This window comes from Labrus mixtus, chromosome 11, assembly GCF_963584025.1.
Source record: "Labrus mixtus chromosome 11, fLabMix1.1, whole genome shotgun sequence".
NCBI lineage: Eukaryota > Metazoa > Chordata > Actinopteri > Labriformes > Labridae > Labrus > Labrus mixtus.
Window position 1 is genome coordinate 15,145,600 of NC_083622.1, and position 19,765 is coordinate 15,165,364.

The following is a 19,765-nucleotide window of genomic DNA, read 5'->3' on the forward strand; positions in this document are numbered from 1 at the left end:
GCTTCATATATTTATGTAGCTGTATGTCTGTATCTGCATCTTCCTGAAATATGAGTCCATGTTGTATGTGCTAATAACTTGGTAAGTAAGGGTGATTTTTTGAGTCCTATTTCAATTGATAAAGAGGTCATTAAAGGCATGAATTAAATCAAGACAATTACTGAATCATAGTTTAGAATGTTTTGTGACAATGTTCATTATGATGTAATGAACTGCCTTCATTTTAAATAATGAAAAAGACAGATTATCACTTTAGTTTGTAAGTCAAATGTCCATGTAATTGTCCCTAAACAATAAAGTAATAATTTATAATAAAAAACAGCAAATGTATACTTGACAACATTTGAGTGTTAATTCAACGTTTACCGCTTCAACAGAAATTTCAGTGCCTTTCCTGCTTTATTTACCTCCATTCAAAAGCTTTACAGACATAGGGATGAATTCATTTTAAACCTGTTCAGTCTACAAAAACCATGATATGGTATTATTTTAGATCTTAATAGTTTTAGCTTTATTACATCAGATGGAAAATGAACACGGTCTACAAAAAGGCCCCCAAAATGTCATAATGTCTGATTTTGAACACATCCATAGCTCACTCGAGAACATTTTTTGGATTTTAGAAATGGCATAATTGCAAAATTGAAAACTGCAGAGAAAAATAAAAAGTAGCATTTTTATTTTAAAAATGGATTTGTACAGGTTCAAGCTTTCTAGTTATATATTAGGTGTGAAGTCTCTTTACTGACTGATGGACAGACTCAAGTTTGACCTAAAACAGCTGCTGCTGTAGGGCAGAAGCTGTGTGGTGAAATTTATTCAACTCCAAAATAAATGTGTCTGTATTGGGCGATTACCGGGCCATGCTTCCTGAGCCCTGCGCGTCACCTGCTCACGGTGGCATTGACACGTCAGTCTCCCGCGGCTAACGCATTGTGACAGTGTTGAGATTATAATATCTGGCCCGTATTACCGGGCATTAACGCCATTACCGCGCCCCGCCCGCTCAGGTGGGCCACTCCGGGACTGAGAGATCAGGAAATTGAGAGATGGTAGTGTGGAAAAGGAGGGAGTTGGGATAGATGAATGAATTTGAGAAAATGGTAGAAGCAGTTTATCTCCAGTTACAGGCCGGTGCAGTCGAAGAAAATTACTAAACATTTGACAATCAAATAGGAAAGATGTGGCGTTTCTGTCTGATTTTATGGCATTTCAGGAGGATGCATTCAAGGAGACTGTGGCTTATTACGATGTTGCAAATAAACCATTCACTGAATAATGATGATGAAATCTGCCATCTATCCAAATCAGCAGAGTACAAGTGTGTGTGGGGCCGCTCTGTGATATAAACAAAGAAAAGGGGGTAAGAGGGGGCAGCCCAATTGGATAAAGCTATTCTAATAATGAACAGCTGAACAAGCACCATCACTTCACATGATTTACCGTTTACACCGTGCCACGCCTGGTTTCATATTCGTTTTCCAGGGCCTTCATTTGTTTCACCCAAAGAAAACACTTCTATTCCACAGCCTTGTTGTTTTAATTAGGAAAATTAATAAATAAGAATAAATTAATGTGGCCTCCTCGCCTCCTCCTGAACCCCCCTAGAACAGTGGCTTGCCTCCCTGCTCGCTTGCCTGCATGGGATGTATTTGCGTGCCATAATTAACGCTTAATAAGTAAGTGATTCATTATGATTAGCGTGCGGATTCGCCGTAATGGCCCCTCTCTGTGCTAGCAATCAACCTCACTCTGTTTATCTGCACAGAAGCCCCCCTGATCCATCTCTGTCTGTGCTCCCAGATCTACATATCTGCCACTGTGCTCCATTCCTCTGGTCCCGATGTGGGGCCATTTGTTGGGCTGCCGTTGGAGGCCTCTCTATCAATCTGAGTGTCGTTATGGAAGCTGAGGAGATGGAAGGTAGGGGCCTGGTCGTCATCAAAAAAAAAGGGGGGATTGTCATGAGAAAGGCGGATTGCTCATTGGGTGATGAGGTTTGGATGTAGTGAAAGATTTGTTTATCTGGAAAAGGAATTGATAGGTTTGCCAAGAGCAATGATAAGTTTGTGCTTAGAAGGCTTCATGTGTCTAAGGATCACTCATTATCACCCATCAAATAAGTACATTGATGGCTGCTCAGAACAAACCCCAAGAGTGAAGGACATTCATCATTACTGCTATATTTTAAGGGGGGTAGGGGAATGCTTAAGTGCTGTGACTCTTGCAATGTGAGAGAAACTCATTTAGTTAAAGCCTCTTGGGTGTAGTTTGTTTGTTGTTTTGCACTCACTCATACCCCCATGAGGGTGGTGTTTAATGCACCAGTGGTGGAGTTATCTGAGAAGCAATGTTTGGAATGAGACAGAGGCCTCTACGTTAGGAACCATTGATGGCAGAGTGGAGTCAGAGTGTAAGGATTACAGCCTTGTTCTAAAGATGTTTGGGTTGAAATCCATAATTTATTGAAATCATGAAACAGTTTTGGAGATAAAGCAATAAGGGTTTTTCATTTCATTTCAATCTTCAAACAGACTTATTTTCCTAGTTTTGCTTATAGGGCAGGGATATGCTAAAGTGTGCATGTGCTGTTGGACTTGTGTTTATAGCTTGGCTAAAGAATCACAATGTTTGAGCCTTGATGTCACAGAGAGGGAAAAACAATAATGGCTCTAAGGGGAATAACTTTGCACACCTTCAATATGAAATAAAGAAGAGAGCTTTGGAGAGTATAATCTGTTCTTTCGTACTTGCTCACCTCTGGATACTTATCACTATGATAACTAGGTGTCTTGAGATGTATCTGTTTAAGGAAAGTTTTGGAGAATGGTAAGTCCTTCATTTTTGTTCTTGTAAAAATACACCACGTAGTTTAGCTGGGGCGTCAGCAATCTGAGAAGTTCATGTCAAGATGGTAGCTCCCATGTGACTTTCGTTTTCTCGGTTCCACGGTGGTTGCGCTAAGTGTCAAAGCTTCCCAGACAGTGCAGAGATACCTCTATGAAAGTGCTTTGACGTAGCGTTATTGTCAATAGAAAGATGAGAAAACTAGTCAAGAAAAGTCCATTTTTGTTTATAACCCAGATTACAACTGTGTATAACGTGCAACATCAGAATTCAGGAGACTGCCCTTCAATCAGTGACAGTTTTTTCAGTGATATTTGTCTGTGCGTAGTGACAACGTCCTCTGGTAGCTGATGGAATGGTCTGTTTGTCCAGCTGATAAAAACAGTTTTGGGTCCATGAAACATTAGACTTGGACAAGTTAGTGCTGCAGCTTAATTCTTGAATCTCAACAGACTAAACACTTGTAGTAGCGCGACATCTTGTACCTCCTTGACCGCCAAGTAGGCCGACATCATCTCTTGGTGAGGTGAAGCAGCCAATCTTTGTATTAAGGTATAATCATACATGTGATAGCAGAGCAAAGGAATGATTTAGTATGAAGAGCAAGAAGTTAGCAGTCACAAGGTGATCGTAGGTCCATGTTCTGATATCGCAAGACCTTGTTCACCTCGAAGAGCAAAATTTTCTCCTTTTAATATTGCAAGATGTGTCAGGAGATCTTGTTACACATATTGTAACTTCATGTCCTTCTTTCAGTATCCTCACAGTACAACGTGTAATGGACAGCACAATCATTTCTCTAAACATAACTAAGTAGCTTCTGTGTCTTAACTGTATCATATTGCATCCAGTTTGGCAACAATAACCATGTTTATTATTGCTCCCATGATAGCAAAGTTCTGGTAAACATGCAGGAACGACATGAATACATACGTATAAACACATTCGTGCACAAGCAGTCAGGCAGGGATCTACCCGAGGATCAACTCAATGATCTTTCACCAACAACTCCACTTGACAGCAGTTTGCTCGAGCCATTTTGTACCCTGTGAGAAAGGTTTGCACTTTCTCTCAGCCCCCACCTCCCCCCATACCGCCTAGAATGTTCATTGCCCAGAAAATAATTTCTCTAGTCATTTCAGCGCCTTTGTGAGCGGCAATCAATTTCTCTTCTCTTCATGATGGTCCCGCGTGTGGGCACAGAAGTTTGACCTTCTCTAAAAGATCTATCAATTTATCCGTCCATCCTGCAACCTATCCATTAATGTTTCATCTTCCTCTGTTGTCTTTTTTTCCCTCCTCTCTGGCTGCTGACTGTTGGGTGGTAAAGTGGGTTTAAGCTTATATGCTCTTCAAGATCTAGCTGGTGTCTGCTTGTGCAATTATACCTCAGTCTTAGAGCTGGACCAAAATCAGCTGGTGGCGAAAATGATGGTCATTTTGACAGACGAGAATATGCACTTGAGACAAAGGGAAGGGAAGCCCATTTCGAGCACGGTGACGGCTGTGAACCCTGTGAGGGGACGGGGTCGGGCTAAGGCTAAATGACATATCACATTACCAGCTAGGGGTCAGCCAATTTCTCCCAATCTACTAGCAGCAATTCTGTGGCAACAGCTCTGATAAAAGCTAACCTATTGTTTATCTGTCTACTTGTCTCTGACTCTCCTTCTGGCTTCTGCATTTATCTCCTGAGCTATGAAAAATAAAATCAAACTGAATTTATTTATTTATATACAGTTATATGTCATTGGTAACGGTGTTGACTTGCCATATGAAAATAACTACAAAAACACTATTTGATATTACCTGTATTTATATTTATGGGGTATTCTTTTTTGACTTGAAATGCAGGTTCTATTAATAGTTCAGTGTAATTAACGTGTTGACTGGCATAAATAATATACTGGTACATATTGCCAGGTCCTACAGACTAACACACAGTGAAGTAAATGGTTATATTAGTTTTTTTTTAATATATTATTTGGGCACTTTCTGCTTTACTCTGTGACTCTGCAGGACACTTTATGATGTTATTCCTATAAGGAGCATGCAAACTGAGTGCTACATAAATTGGAATACTTCTAATGATGGTTTAGTCATTTGGCATCTCCAAAAAGTGAGAAATTAAAAGTCAGATTGCTTCTGCTTACAAGAGTAAAAAATGTGAAATAACACAAAGAAAGGTAACAACTTATGGGAATCAGTGTTAACATTAGAGTGCAAAAGTTATCTCTTTTTTTATATCGAAGCCTATATTGAAAAACTTATGTAAAGGATTTTGAACAAATATGACTCTGCAAGCATCTTGAGTTGTGTTGTTTGCGATCTGTCTGGATGTGGGGTATGTGTATTCAACTGTTGCCATGATATCTATGGGATGTGGCCAGGTGTAAAGCTGTTAAACACGACAACAATGACACCTATATTTATACAGCCTAACGTTACGTCGAAATCTGATATGAATTGTATCTGCAGGGATGTTTCTTACTTTTCTTAAAAAGACATGTGCTGTTAAATCGACCTTTGAATCAAAATTTTAAAGGTTACATATTGTTGTTTATAAATATATGCACATGTAAGGCATTGTTTTCTCTGGCTGAGGATTCACTTTCACATAGAAGTACAGATGTCTCTATCAAGGATGCCCATCATCTATGAGCATATAGAGAAGGAGTCTTTATAGACTGTGCCTTGCTTTCTGTGTCAGTCCCAAGGGGAGAGAGCTGGCACCATAAGGAGGATCCAGGCTCTGTGAGAGGGGTCATGTCACCAGGAAGGAATACCAGGAAATAGTGACAACTGCCTCCTTTCTTCCTGTCAGATACATAGAAACAGTGGAAAGGGCTTTTTGGACCTTCTTAAGAACTGCATAGAGAGGTTTGTTTTGGCTGAATCTGCGTGAGGTTCAAAAAGAGACAAACTGTGTTAATTGTTCAAGTCTATCTCTCTTTATAATAACGACAAAATCCTTTAAAACTGATGCTGTTTAATCTTTGCTTTTAGTCTCTTTTGGACTGTCAGCTAAAAAGAACTTTGTCTCTGCTGAGCGTCTCTCTATGGGCCTATTCTCGTGTATCCTCTACATCTCACTGATCCCTTTCTCTCTCTTTCCCCCTGCTAACCCTCCTCTCCTCTCACCCCCGAACCTACCCAAAGCCTTTCCATTCTCATCTCTCTTCCTCACTTGTTTTCTCTTTCCCTCATTCACACTCCTCTCTCTGTCCCTTCCAATCTCTCTCCTCCTCTGGCTCCCCTCTCTCTAGCTCACAGGACAGTATTATATATTCCAGTCTCATGCTTTGCATGATTTGGGCAATAGATGAAGCCATATCCCTCTCTCCTCTTCGGGCTCTCCCCTCCCTCTCTCTCTCGCCTTGTTGTTTAATGTTTCAATTTGGAGGAAGCAAACATTCAATCAGACAGATTAACTGTTTAATGCATGTCATCAGTCAAACTGTCTACGAGAGGGGGGCCCCTCGGCCAGGCGCTGCCTCTCCCCCCTAACTGCCGCTACGTCCTTCTCACTCCCTTGCTCTCCACGCGCACACTGTCTACTCTCATATAGACGGGCCCATCCAGGCTGCAGCCCAGACGCGGAGGCGTCTCTGCACACACACACATAAGTGCAAAAAACACATGTATTTACTCATGCACAAACGCCCAAAACATAGACATATACACAAAAGCTATACACAAGCATAACCACACAATTGTATACTTAGACAACCATAAATGTATGCATGAAACCCCTCGTGCTGGTATCCATATAAATATAGTTGAAACAAAGCAGAGAATGTATTTGACATCTGCAACCAAAACCAAAATGTGTATGCGTATTCAGAGGGTGCGCGGATTACATGCGACACTCCATGTAATTCCAATGCCACATACACTGATGTGCAAGAGGACACATCTACTGATTCACTTACAGCGATTGTGAAACTGCTTTACACAATTAAATCATGCACTTTTAACAGACAACACACATGCTCACATGTACATTCTTACTCTCCCTCAAACACACACACACAATCACACATCCCACAGGCCAGTGGATAGGGAAATCAAAGTGACACGGAGGTAGAGCAAGGGGGAGTGAGAGATTAGAGGAAATGAAAAGAGTAAAGAGGAAAGAGGGAAAGGGAATGGGAGGCTGAGCATGCTGCAGATGGAGTAGACTGTAAAATAGGGAGTGACGCTCACACTGAGTTTATTAATGATACTGTATGAATTTCAGATGAGGATGTACACAATGACATTTAGTATGACAGCCTGTAAAACCATTTGGGTTATCACATCTGGTGATTTTTTCCTATTAACCCGAAAGAAAATTGTGAGTCACAATATATCTATCTCAATCAATAAGTATGAACATATATAAAGCTATTAGCATACTAATCCCAAACCTGTCATCATGCTTGTTGACTTCCTTTTCATCTATGTAATGATTCCCTTAAACTGACTTTTCATTTTGATGCAAATCCTTTCTCTTGTACTTTTCACACCTTAATGTTTAACAGCTAAACTAAGCATCCACAAAAATCCCCATTGCCCTTCAAAATGTTCCCCTAGAACATGAGCGCAACCCGTTGGTTAAAACTGAAAATGAGTTTTACATTGAAAGCTGACCAAGTCTCTGAAGCAATAAATACAAGGGATCTGTAAGGTACAAAAGTCGAGGTCTTGAAAGCGACTAATGACATAAAATGTAGTACAAAGGTGTAGTCTATACAAGTCAAATTGTAAAAATCAAGAAAAGATGATATTATTTAAAAATTGGCACAATTTGGGGTTAATCATAATGGTTTGATTGGTGGCAAAATAATCTCTGATGACATCTGTCTTCGTACCTGATGTAGTATTTGCAGATGTTTTTTTTAAATCTAGGTTTTTATATTTATATTCATACTTAATGTTACATTTATTCTCAAGAGGCTGGTATACATTTCTGATTTGTGTTCATGTGCATTACATTGATATGAATGTTTTGTACATGGTTTCTATTATTACAGACAATACGGCAGACGTGATTGCAGATTTTTCTGTTATTGTGGTGTCTTTCTGTCCTTCGCTGTTATATTTCTGACAGTATTGATTTTGAGATGCAGTTTATTTTATTTGACGAGTTAGAACTCCTGCCAAAGACTGCAGTGGAGACTTAGCTGACTGGCAAACACTTGCATATTTAAAGAAATGATGCTTGATGTGCATTGACCATGTCAATAAATAAATGAAAAGCAACAGATAAGGTTGGACATACTCCTCAGATAAAAAAACATCATGAGTCATCAAAATGATTTTGCAAAACCAGCTGTGATGTACACTGAAAATAAAGAGAGCTAGAGAACCCTCGGTTAAGATTTATGCAGTATAATATAATGCAACGCATTAAAACCACAGCACAGAACTCCTTTTTGTTTTACCCCTCTAAGTCCTATAACTATGAAAAATACAATCCAAAACTTTTTGTCTCAACTTGCCGTTTCTCAAAGTTTAATCAAGTAAAAAAAAAGAGGTAGACACACAGATTGTTAAAACTGAAGAATTGTATTCGACGGCTGCAGCTATCTGGGGAATCTAATGGTGGTATAACACTGTTCTTGAGCTCATACACTGTAAAGCTTCAAATGCCAAAAAACCAAGAAGGCTCTACTAAAGTGTAACAACCTCATAAGGTTGCTGACCAGCTGCTTCACACACTGCCTCCCTCCATCATTTTCTTCTCCATCCCTTTCTGTTTTACTCTCCCTCTCATTCATTTTTATTTTATCTCCCGGCGCTGTGGAGCATCTCGTGTATCTCCCTCTCTCTCCCCCACTCTCCGACCACAGCGCAGAGGGTGGCCAAACCTGGTAAGTATTGACAGGGAGCTCCAGTGACACGGAGAGAGCCAGTCAATGCCCAGACACCCAGGGCAGGGGTCAATGACAAAAGGTAGGCCGCCTAGAAAGAGGGAGCTCGGGGAAGGAGGGAGAGATGCAGGGAACAAGAAGGGGAAGGCAGTTGATAGATGGCGAGGCGCAAGAGATATGCGGCGAGATAGTCGAACTTAGAGGTAAGATAAATAGAAGGTGAAAGAATAAAGAGCAGGCCAAACAGAGGAACAAAGACAGATGAAGATGAAAGGTGGTTCATTTTTCAAAGATGATGTCTCACAAGATCAAACAAGAAAATATTAACGATTGTTTGGTTGTGAAGTTAAAGGCACTCGGCTAATGATTATGTGAAAAAGAGTAAAACATTTTTTAGATAATCAGTTCAAATCTTATGAGCGCAACAAGAAACTGGAGAAGTTCAAGACGAACTGTGAGGCAGGGAAGGAGTCTGAACGCTCCTCTGAGACCGTGGATGGGACATTAGAAGCTAGACTAGGATTAACAGACCTGTATAAGCACACACACACACACAGGGACACACAGTGTGTTTGTGTATTGACACAGAGAGAGAGTGTCAGTATGTATTGAACGGCGGGCGGTAAGAGAACCCTCCTCTCCCGCCCATCCCCTCCTCCATCTCTCCTTCTCTCTATCGGATATCAGTCCCTTCTCCTCTAATCATTTCCTTCCTTTTTGGCCCTCTCTTCTTTCTAATGCAATTATCCCTCATTCCTCCTCTCCTGCCTCTTTCCCTCTCTACCCCTCTGTTTCCCCTGCCTCAATCCTTCGCTTCTTGTTGGTACTTTTCTGTTTCACTTTCAAAGATTTTTTTTCTTTCCTCCCCCCTTTTTTTTATTATCTCGCAAGTCATGTTCTGGCTAACAACGCTGTGTCTCCCATTGTCAGTTGCGCTTATTGTTCCTCCTTGTTTGCTCTTACCTGGCTCTCTCCTTTGTTTTGATCTTCAGTGATCAGTCTCCCGTAGCCTCTCTGTGTGACAAAAAGGTTCTCATTAATCAATATCATTCTCCAAATGTGATAACATTCTTCTTCTCCAAGTCTGCATTATGTGCAAAATGGCAAAGAGAAAGCTACTTAAAACTTGTGGATAAATACAGGGGTTGAAAAAAAGGCTATCATCAAAGACTTTGTAGAAGAAAGGGTGAGGTTATATTAGGTAGCCTGGCCATTAGCAGTGTTTGTCTAATCTGTATAAACCGCCATGTAACAACCTTTTCTGTTTAGCTTGTTGCTATCATTCATATTTGTCAATTCAATAGTTTGGGGTATATTTTGTTTCCTCTACAGCAATTCAGTAATTATGCTGTTTTGTTTATTTGCACACATGACTTTTGAGCTCTGTTAGTTGCTTCATGTTACTTTGAAAACTCACAGATCAAAGTGGTAATTATTGCACCTGTTTTATAGTTGACTTCTTTAGATTTCTGCTAATTGACATTGTATCAAAACATGAAACACCTTTGCAGCAGTTTCTGTAATCATGATCAAGTTGTTTTAAGTCTTTTTCCATGATTATATTATTTGTCTATATTTTTAAGATCAGAGAAACTGTAAAACCTCAGAGAAATGTGCTATTTGTAACAGGTCTAATACTTAAACTGCAGCTGGTAAAATTTCCCGCCAAAGTTGTATTTCAATTTTAAACCATTTTTATTATTTTAATTCTGCCCTGCCTAACAGTGTTCTGAACAGGTAATCTAAATGTTTATATGATCAAGTAAGATAAAAACGCATTTATTTTTTACGGCTCATCTTCACTACAATCAGTTACACGTGGGAATTAATAGAATTTAAAAGCAGCATATATAAAAGAGAAAACAAAATATACAAAAGTAGGCTTCTTGTTCACACATGAAAAGAGAACTCTTTCCTCTGCCCCCAGGCTATGATCCTGTTAACACTTTCAACTCACTGTGAAGTATCTGCAAGTTACTCTGGTCTCAGGTGATGGATCTGCAGGCCCCATCATCTCACCTTTTCGGGGGTTAGGAGAAAGCACGCCCCCTACAGTGGGAGCAAGAGGGGATGTGATATTTCTGGATCAGCCCCAAGTACACCAACAGTATCCCACTGCTAATGGCAATACTCTTAAAAAAAACCTTTAAATTAATATGTAAAACAAAATCAAAACTGGACACAAGGAGGATTTTATCTTATTCAAATTAGATTCAAACTAGAACTGATAGTGAGATGAAAAGTTCAAATATTTTCACAGTGCGGAAATATACTCTTCACTGAAAATGCCCAGGGCACTCTTCATCAGAGAGGTGGAGATTAGTTTGTCTCTTTGCCAACATCAACTCTTTTCACCCCCTCTCTCTCTTTGACACGTGCATACACACTTCCCATAACACTTGTTGTGCACCTGCCCTAACTGCCATTAATAGTGGGGAATGTGTTTGTGTTTACAGGTGAACTCAATTGTACCACAATGCGTTTCTCAAGTCTCTTCACATGTGATATATCTCTACGAGATACGCTAATTTGACACCCTCTCCTCGTGCAGAGTTATTAAGTTGGTGTTCTGTCGGCAACACTTAATTTCTCCTGTTAGGTGTACAACACGACAGAAAGGAATGGGAGGGGGAGGGGGGGCGATATTTCACAACAAGCACATTGGCAGACAACCACCTTTCCTCGCGAATTTGTGAGCCTCGCTTCCTGCATGCCTCGCTCTGCCGGAAACAGATGGTTCCCGGAATGTCCTCGAGCAGAGTTCCGAAGAGCTGCTAGTAGCCCGAGAGACGCGTGAAGGGGGGGGGGGGGGGGGGGGGGGGGGGGCGTAACTTCATCTGACTCTCACGTTGTAACTCTCTGCCATCCTGCTTTACTTAATAATGGTTCAATGTAGATATTTTGTCACTCGGTAAAGGTTTCAAACAGAAGGTACTGTAGCTTCATTTGAATGGTATTGTATGTATATTATCGTATATTATATTCGCCTATATATATCGTGTTAGTACGATAGCAAAGCGCCCTTTGGCTATTTTTTTTATTTTTTATTTTAAATCTGAAATCACTCAGATCTGTCTTTATGGTACAGATCTAAGGGATTTCAGCACCGTGGACAGAAAACATGTGACCACAACTGATGACTGCAGGGCCTGACAAAATACAATTCAGCACCACAGACAGCGACTTAAAGCACAGTGGGGCAATGTGCTCAAAACTACTAAATACAAAGTTTCACAAGTACTCTTGTACCGTTCCTTCATTCGACTATTTCCTGAGATATTGGAACATTCAGAACCACATTCATTAAAAAAAAAAACTTATGGACAAGCAGTGTCATATATGTGCTGAAAATAGTTTGCAAAGATGGAACAATTATTTATGACTCAAGCCAGATAGCCTTGCAAGCAGTGTAGCCTTATGGATGGCCATTTGTTTTGATCCACGTTGGTCATAAATTTAGGATACGTACGTATATCTACTTATTGTATGGGTATTCACAAACGGTGTACATGTAAACCCGGAGATAAAAACTTGATCACTTTATCCCTTAATATTTCAACTAGTGCCAATGGGTTACTTGGGTTACAAAAGTTACTTTTGTATAAAGATGTATCTAACAAAACACAGTATCAACCTCTAAATGTTATGTAGGCTTACTATTCCCAATAATTTATCCAACAAGACCACTTCAAACAATGATCTGCGACTGTATTCTTAATGTAGGCTGAAGTGATATTCAACATGCTTAAGTAAATTCGTTTATTGTTTTTAACAGTTAGGTTTAGTATGGAAGACTTTCACTAGATGTGTTTTTTATAGTGGCATTGCCAGATTCACCTTGGCAAAGTTTTCTCATAACTTTTCCTCCTTTTTTACCCAAAAATATATATGGTGAGATATGGACATAAGGGTAATTCATAATTGAAGACAACATTTTGCTCAAACGCAATAATCAGGAACAAGTGAGAAAGCCTGGCTCCCATTAATGGACTGAAAGTATCCGTTCCAATTAGCCCGCTGTAATCCTCAGCTCATCCCTGTCTTACGCCCCACTTGTCCTACACACCCGATACTTTGATCCAGACTCGGCGGCACCTGACGATCCGGCCCTTTGTTCGAGAGCATGGCCGGGGCTAATCTCACTGACCCGGCGCAACCTTGACCACCTACTCCCCCCCACGGCCTTGGGCTTGGTTCATCGCCGCCCCGGACACACAACACTTCCCGGGAGAAAGCGAGAGGGAGCCTCCTTGATCGTTTCATCAAACGCGTCCCCGCTGCGAGAGCACGCGCGCCGCCGACCTCCCACTCGTCCCAGCAGCGGGGATAAAGGGGAAGTCGATGCAACAGCGCCAACACAGTCAATGACCCATAAAGAGGAGCCAATAGGCAAGTGGGTAATGAGGGACTTCATTTGAACTTTATGTAAACAATAAGGAGCAAGGAGCGGGGCAGATCTGAAGGCTGTAACCCAGATGGATGGACAGCTAAAGCAAGAAATGAACGTATCTAGAGTGTGCTTACTCCCTGGGAGATGTAGGCTATTGATTAGTATTACGCTGTTGCCTGATTTGGTTGTGAAAGCAAAAACTGCATATATAACAATAAACATCCAATATCAAGGCAGATGCTTTTACTCTGAGTCCAGAGCAATGGGCGATAAAATACACACACACAAAAACACTTAAAGTCAAGCAGAGAGCGAGAGAAGAGAGAGAGAGAGGAGAGAGACAGAGGCACCTTTCACCGCCGCCCCCCCCCCCTTCCCCCCCCCCCCCTTCCCCCCCCCCCCCTTCCCCCCTCTATCTCTCGTTTTCACCCCCCACCCCCCCCCCCCCCCCCCCCCCAAACAACCCCCCCCTCCCTCCACTCTCTTTCTCTCTGGAAAAAACGGCAAGGAGGCGCGACTCGCAGGGCCGCACATAGCTGATCAATATTCGATTTAGTTGCTAATTTAGGGCCTTTCTATAGCTGTCATCCCGTGATGTATGAGTCCTAACCCGAGGTCGCCGTGGAAAAGAAGAAGAAGGAAAAAAAGAGAAAAAAAAAATCAAACACCAGTCAACTTTTCACTTAACAATAGAGCGACTTGAATATTATTTATGGGCGAAAGACCCACTTTATGGGTGAATTGCTCCTATCGCTGGTGGGATGATGAAGCGCCTTGTAAGTACATGCCACACAGGCTCTGACACCGGCGTAAACAGACGTGCAGGCAGGGGAGAAACATGTAAACACGCGGGGAAGCACGCTGCTTTAAAAACAGACGCAAAGCCCTGCAAAGAGGGGAAATATTCATATCAACAGACGTCAATATCTCGGTCTCTAGGAGTCCACAATGCAATTTGAATGCACACATTTGATTAATGGCGTTCGAGTGATAAAGAGATCCACCCTCCCCTCGCTGTAACCCCTCACTGCACACATGAAAGTTTGGAATGACATAAAAGATATCCTATTTGTCATGCGGGCTAATATTATGTATTATGGACCTAATTGTTTTTGCACGTACACACACGCGCGCAGCACCCATCAAATGTGAATGCAGCTGCTTTATTTTGCCACTTAATGTCTTCCCGATCGATCACTGTTCTAAGGATGTTATCAATAATTTGAAAGCTTGATTAACTTCAACGTTTCCATAACAATTCCACCGCGTTTATCCTCTCTTGAATTTTTAATTAACGCTTGCTTAATTAGTTCGAGATCGTTTGTGAGAGAGACACTTTATTTTAAAGGGGAGGGAGGGAGGAAATTAACATACAAATCTCTGCTGATAAATTGATATATTATCAGGAAAGAAATGTTGTAGGAATTTCAAGGCGGAACGAGTCATAAACAGACATCCATCAAAATAAGACAGCTTGAGACAATGTATAATTCTTTGGCAATTTTTATTTTAATTATTTAATGACTGCACTATTCGAGTTTCTTCAAGTAATGAGGGTGTAAATGCTTTCTGCCTGAATCATTCATAGACAAAAGGAGCGATTCATAACATGCAGCATGCACAGGAAACCAATTTCCTCAGGTGACAAAGTATTTTAAGGAGCAGCAGTCTTGGTAGCTAAACACACTCTGTTTATATAAAGGCCTTGAACTTCCACTAACCAGTATCATCTTGCTAGATTAAAGTGTTGAGTTGTAACTTGTTTTGGTGGAAAAGATGTAAAGCAAACAACTGATATTATTTGAGGAATTCAATATTTATTTGTGTGGCAATTTAACCTTAAATGCAAGTACAGTGCTGCCATGTAAACCATTAGATGAAAAAAAGGCATTTTAATTAGAGTGATTAGTTAAGGAATCAATGAGCTGGCACTAGCAGCGCTCACAGGGAGACCTGAGATCAGCTAATGGAGCGGTTGAACTCTAAAGTAAGCTTTCACACCCCTGCTTTGACTACAACTGATTTTGTAATTGAGTGGTCCCTGCAAGAGTAAACTTCAAAATTTGGAAGTTAGGGATGTTGTTTGAAATAAAAAAAACAATTTAAGTGCCCTTAATATGATCAATAATGGATGAGGTCCTGTAGTCTTTTTAGATTCCTTTCTCTTATTTGACTAACAGATTAGTTTGTGCCAAAGTAGCTAGATGTGTGATTCTCACTGAATTTAGATGTTTTATGCAGGCCATACATCACAGATCCAGTGTGTTTAGGAGTCTCTTTGCATATAAACTAGGATATGGGGAGTGGGAGTGTGTGTATTGGCTGCTGCCAGCTGCCATGCAGCCTCCAGGTTGTTTGGTGAAAGTGAGAGTGTGATTTCCCCAGACCCTGCTCTCTGGGGACGCCTGGCTCCCCCTGCCATCTCCCCAGAACCCCAACGGTTAAACGGACAGGTCACTGATACACGCATACACAAACACACACACACAACCTCTCAGCCCTGCCTTTCAATGGCCTCTCATTCAATGACCCTCCACTGCCGTATAAAGGCCGCATTTCCCTGGTCATTACTAGCGAGTCACAGAGAATCTCTCACCTCACTGTACGCAGGATAATCAGATCAAACCTGGAATTACAGTCATTAGAAATATTGCAGGAGGCGAGTCATAAGGAAACGACCTGGTGAATAATGGCTCGCACTACCAATGAGAGTTGTAATTGTAAATCTGATCGTATCCCTCAACCTCATGCTGTAATGAGCACACAGCATTGTTTAAATGACTCAAATGAAATTGATGCTGATTCACCAAGCATGAATGACAGCTCATATGAAGATGTGTGCTTGGAATGAGAGATTATGTGTGATTTGTGTGTGTGTATGTGTGACTGCCTGTGTGGATGGTGGCAGCCCTTCAATGGGGTGTTTAACAGTGGTATTAATAATCTCCATGATCTATGAGCTCGTCTGGTGTCACTCAGCCATTAGGGAGACAGTCTCTCTGTGTTCTCCACACCTCGTTTCCTCCCCCTCATCCCTGTCGGCCCCCCCAAAATAATTGTGTGTTAATGGGTGAGGAGGAGGGGTCGGTATGGCGGGGAGGATTAGAGCCCTAGGAGGGAGGATATAGAGGGATTATCGCGGGGACGGGTCACTGTTAACTGAGGAGATGATGAGGTGGGATATCTGACCCTTGTTGGTCACAGAGACAGTGGAGGAAATACATAGACAAAAACTATGTGCACAAATGGGGAAAAAAGGAATTAAATAAACAAAAAGTGTAGAGGGGAGACTTGTAAAGACAAGATACATCCGAGTGTGTGATAATGAGAGTAAAAAGACATTTTGTGCCTGTGAGATGAGGAGATCCAAAGCCAGGTGAGGTAGCCTAAAGCCATTTACTGGTCCTAATCGGAGTGGAATGAGCCGTGAGAGGAAGAAGGAACTAAAGTACACTGACTAACAGGTCTCCCCTGACCCCTCTCCAACTCCCACTCTCCCGCCTCTACTTTTCTTCTCCCTCGTTTCCTCTCTCCTTCCAACCCTGCTTTCCACCACTTCCATCTACAAAACAAAGTTGCCTGGCATTGACGGGACCCTGGAGGCTGTCAGCGGGGAAAGGTGGGAGTCACCCTCAGCCGAGAGAAAGAGGCACGTAAGCGAATGGCGGGGAGCGAGAGAGAGAGAGAGAGAGAGAGAAGGGAAGGAAAGGAATGAGGGGGGACTGAGGAGATTGAAGCGTTTCTAATTTAAATAAACCCTTTTGTAGACTGAAACTGGCAGCAAGCTTCCCCTTTTTGCGAGGAAAAGAGGAAGAAGAAAGGGAAAAGGGGAAAAGAGGGAGAGCAAAAGGGAAAGTAGAGATAGATAGATGGATATAGAGATGTCTCCATGCTGGTTTGCTTATCCGCATGGGAGCGTTAGAGGCCAGACGATGGGGAATGGGGGGGTATAGAGGGTGAAGTTGAATTATATAGGGAGCTAGATGGAGGAGAAAGAGAGGGGACACACATAATGGGGGAAAACACTGACAAGATACAGAGGGTTAGGAAAGAGCTGTGAAAGTTAGGTAATAGAGAGTTGTGTGTGTGAATAGATGGAGGTGCGATCCATCTATTGGGAAGAGTTCATCCGTCCTCACCTGTGGAAGAAACACACACACACGAAAAGAAAGAGAAAGAAAGTAAAACAGGGTCTCTCAGCAGTGGGTCTGATCAGTCTCATCTCATCAAAACTTGGCTGAAGTTTTTTGGATGGAACCCAGCACCAATCTACTCAAGTCGCCACACTCTTCTCCGTCACACTGTCTCCCCCTGTCTGTCCCTTTGGCTCGTCACAGCAGCAGGCCTGCTCACCGGGCTATACACACCTAATGGGCTGCCGTGGAGAGAGGAGCCGCAGCGATACAGGCTGTAATCTAAAGTCTCACCACTGAACGCCAGAGGATGCCTATTTTGTTTGTCTGCTGGTTGTTACGTTGGGTGGCTAAGAGGTGACAGCAGACGAACCATACAGCTCAGAGATTTAGGAGGCGTTGCACTTGGTGGCACCGAAAAACTACAAAAGAAGAAATCAAAACATATAATCAGACTTGTAAGGAGAGAGAAAAACCCAGTGTTGTATATATGAGTTGAATGACATTTTAAATCAATTAGGCATCAAATCAATAGAAATATTATATATGATGAAGATCTTGGAAAAAGGATTAATGATGATCATTTATAACGTCTGAAATTTTGTTTGTGGATAGTCCTGTGCTGTCTGAAGGTCATCTAGAGCCGTTTTATTTCCCAGCACTTAAAAATAATGTCAGATTAACTACTCATGCTCAAGTGCATATAGATCAGCTTTTACTGGTTTATTACACAGTCAACACGAGAAACAGGGCTTGTCACGCCTGTTGACACAAAAAGACAAAATGGGATCACAGTCTCCGGATTAAAGGTGTGTGTGTGTGTGTGTGTGTGTGTGTGTGTGTGTGTGTGTGTGTGTGTGTGTGTGTGTGTGTGTGTAAAGCAAGACGCGCATGTTGTGTACAGGCCCACAGGTAGGAGTCTATGGAATGGATGGAGAGAGGAAAGAGATAAAAGGAGAAGGGGAGAGAGAGAGAGAGAGAGAGAGAGAGAGAGAGAGAGAGAGAGAGAGAGAGAGAGAGAGAGAAGGAGGCTGGGTGGGGGGAGACTCCCGACCCCCTCCTTCAAACATACACACAGAGAACTGGCTCTGGCTCCGGCTTCGCTGGAGTGGAGAACCATAAATCTTCATATAGCGGCTGTTTTGATTAATGCAGCCGAGTCGAGCTAGGGGGCTGGACCTATCCCATTACGGCCTAATGGAAGATGGAGCGGCGCTGTCTCCACCACTAGGCCCCTGTCATTTGTTCCACTTTGCAGTCCATTTGGCCGAGAGACTACAAGCCACTCCATCAAAAATATTTTCAGAGTTAATTTCCGCCCGCTTAATTCGCCTTGATTCGGATTGCGTATCGAATGGCAGGATCGATTTTCGCCTGGCGTCTAAATTAAATAAAAGAGAGGGGGGTATACTTTAAGTCTACGTTTTCTTTCTTTTCTCTTTTCCATTCCATTCTTCCACCTCTTTTCTAGACATCCTTTACCGTGAGCCAGCTCATTCTTTTTCTACGATGCATCTCATTTCCTTCTTTCTCTCAGATTTTGATAGACCAATGTTTGCAGGAGGGCGGAGAAAGAGGAGGAGGATGCACAAATCTGATTGTAGTTACAGATGAAGGGAAACCTATTGGACGGGGAGCACAGGTGGATGGATTTATGGATTTGTCATAAAATACAAACAGACACATAAAGGCCTGGACATGCGGGAAACACCTTTAATACAGGTAGGGAAGGGGGGGGGGACTATATCCTCACATGACAGCTCTACAATTCCTACATTCTGAAGAATACATTTTGAAACCATGGAGTGAAAAAGAATTGGACAGGCCTACATGGGAAAAGTGGGGTAAATTAGGGGCATCGGGGTATTGAGGGGGTGAAAAATAATAGGGGGGAAAAGTACCAAAAAAAGAAATGAAAAGAGGCAAAAAGCACAGTGACAAATTGGTCGAGTGTGTCGCGAATTCCCTTTTAGATTTAAAGCCGCGTGTAGCCTATCGTCATATCTTTCCAGAGTAATTTATTTTCTCATTTCTCTCTCTCCCCTCACTACCCTTCCCTCTCTCTGTGTGAATTTATCTGGTAGTCACGTGGACAGAGGAGGGGGGAAAAAGTCAATAAAAGTCTCTGGCGACAACTGTTTCCCCCATCGGCCTCTTGTCTCCTTCTTGCATTATCTCTCCTGCTTTGCCTTCTATTTGTTTATGCGCTGGAGTTGCTTTGCTCCTCCCTATTTCCTCCTCCATCCGCTGTGTTTCCTGTTTCAGATCCTCTCTTCATATCATACGACTACAAGCTATACCTACTCCTCTCCAGAGAGGCCTATTGATTTTATCCTCCCACTAACAGCAAGCCCCACGCTTTGAAATTACAAAATCAGGAAGCTGTAGGATCCATCTCTTGTATCCACCTCAGAAATGTTTCGATAAGCGGCAGAAAGTTCTCAGCGGCTTACAAGTTGGAGATGAAGGCCGGTGAGCTTTGGCTCGCAGGCATGGAGCCACTTGTAGATTGCTCAAATCAACAAAGGAATTAGATTTGA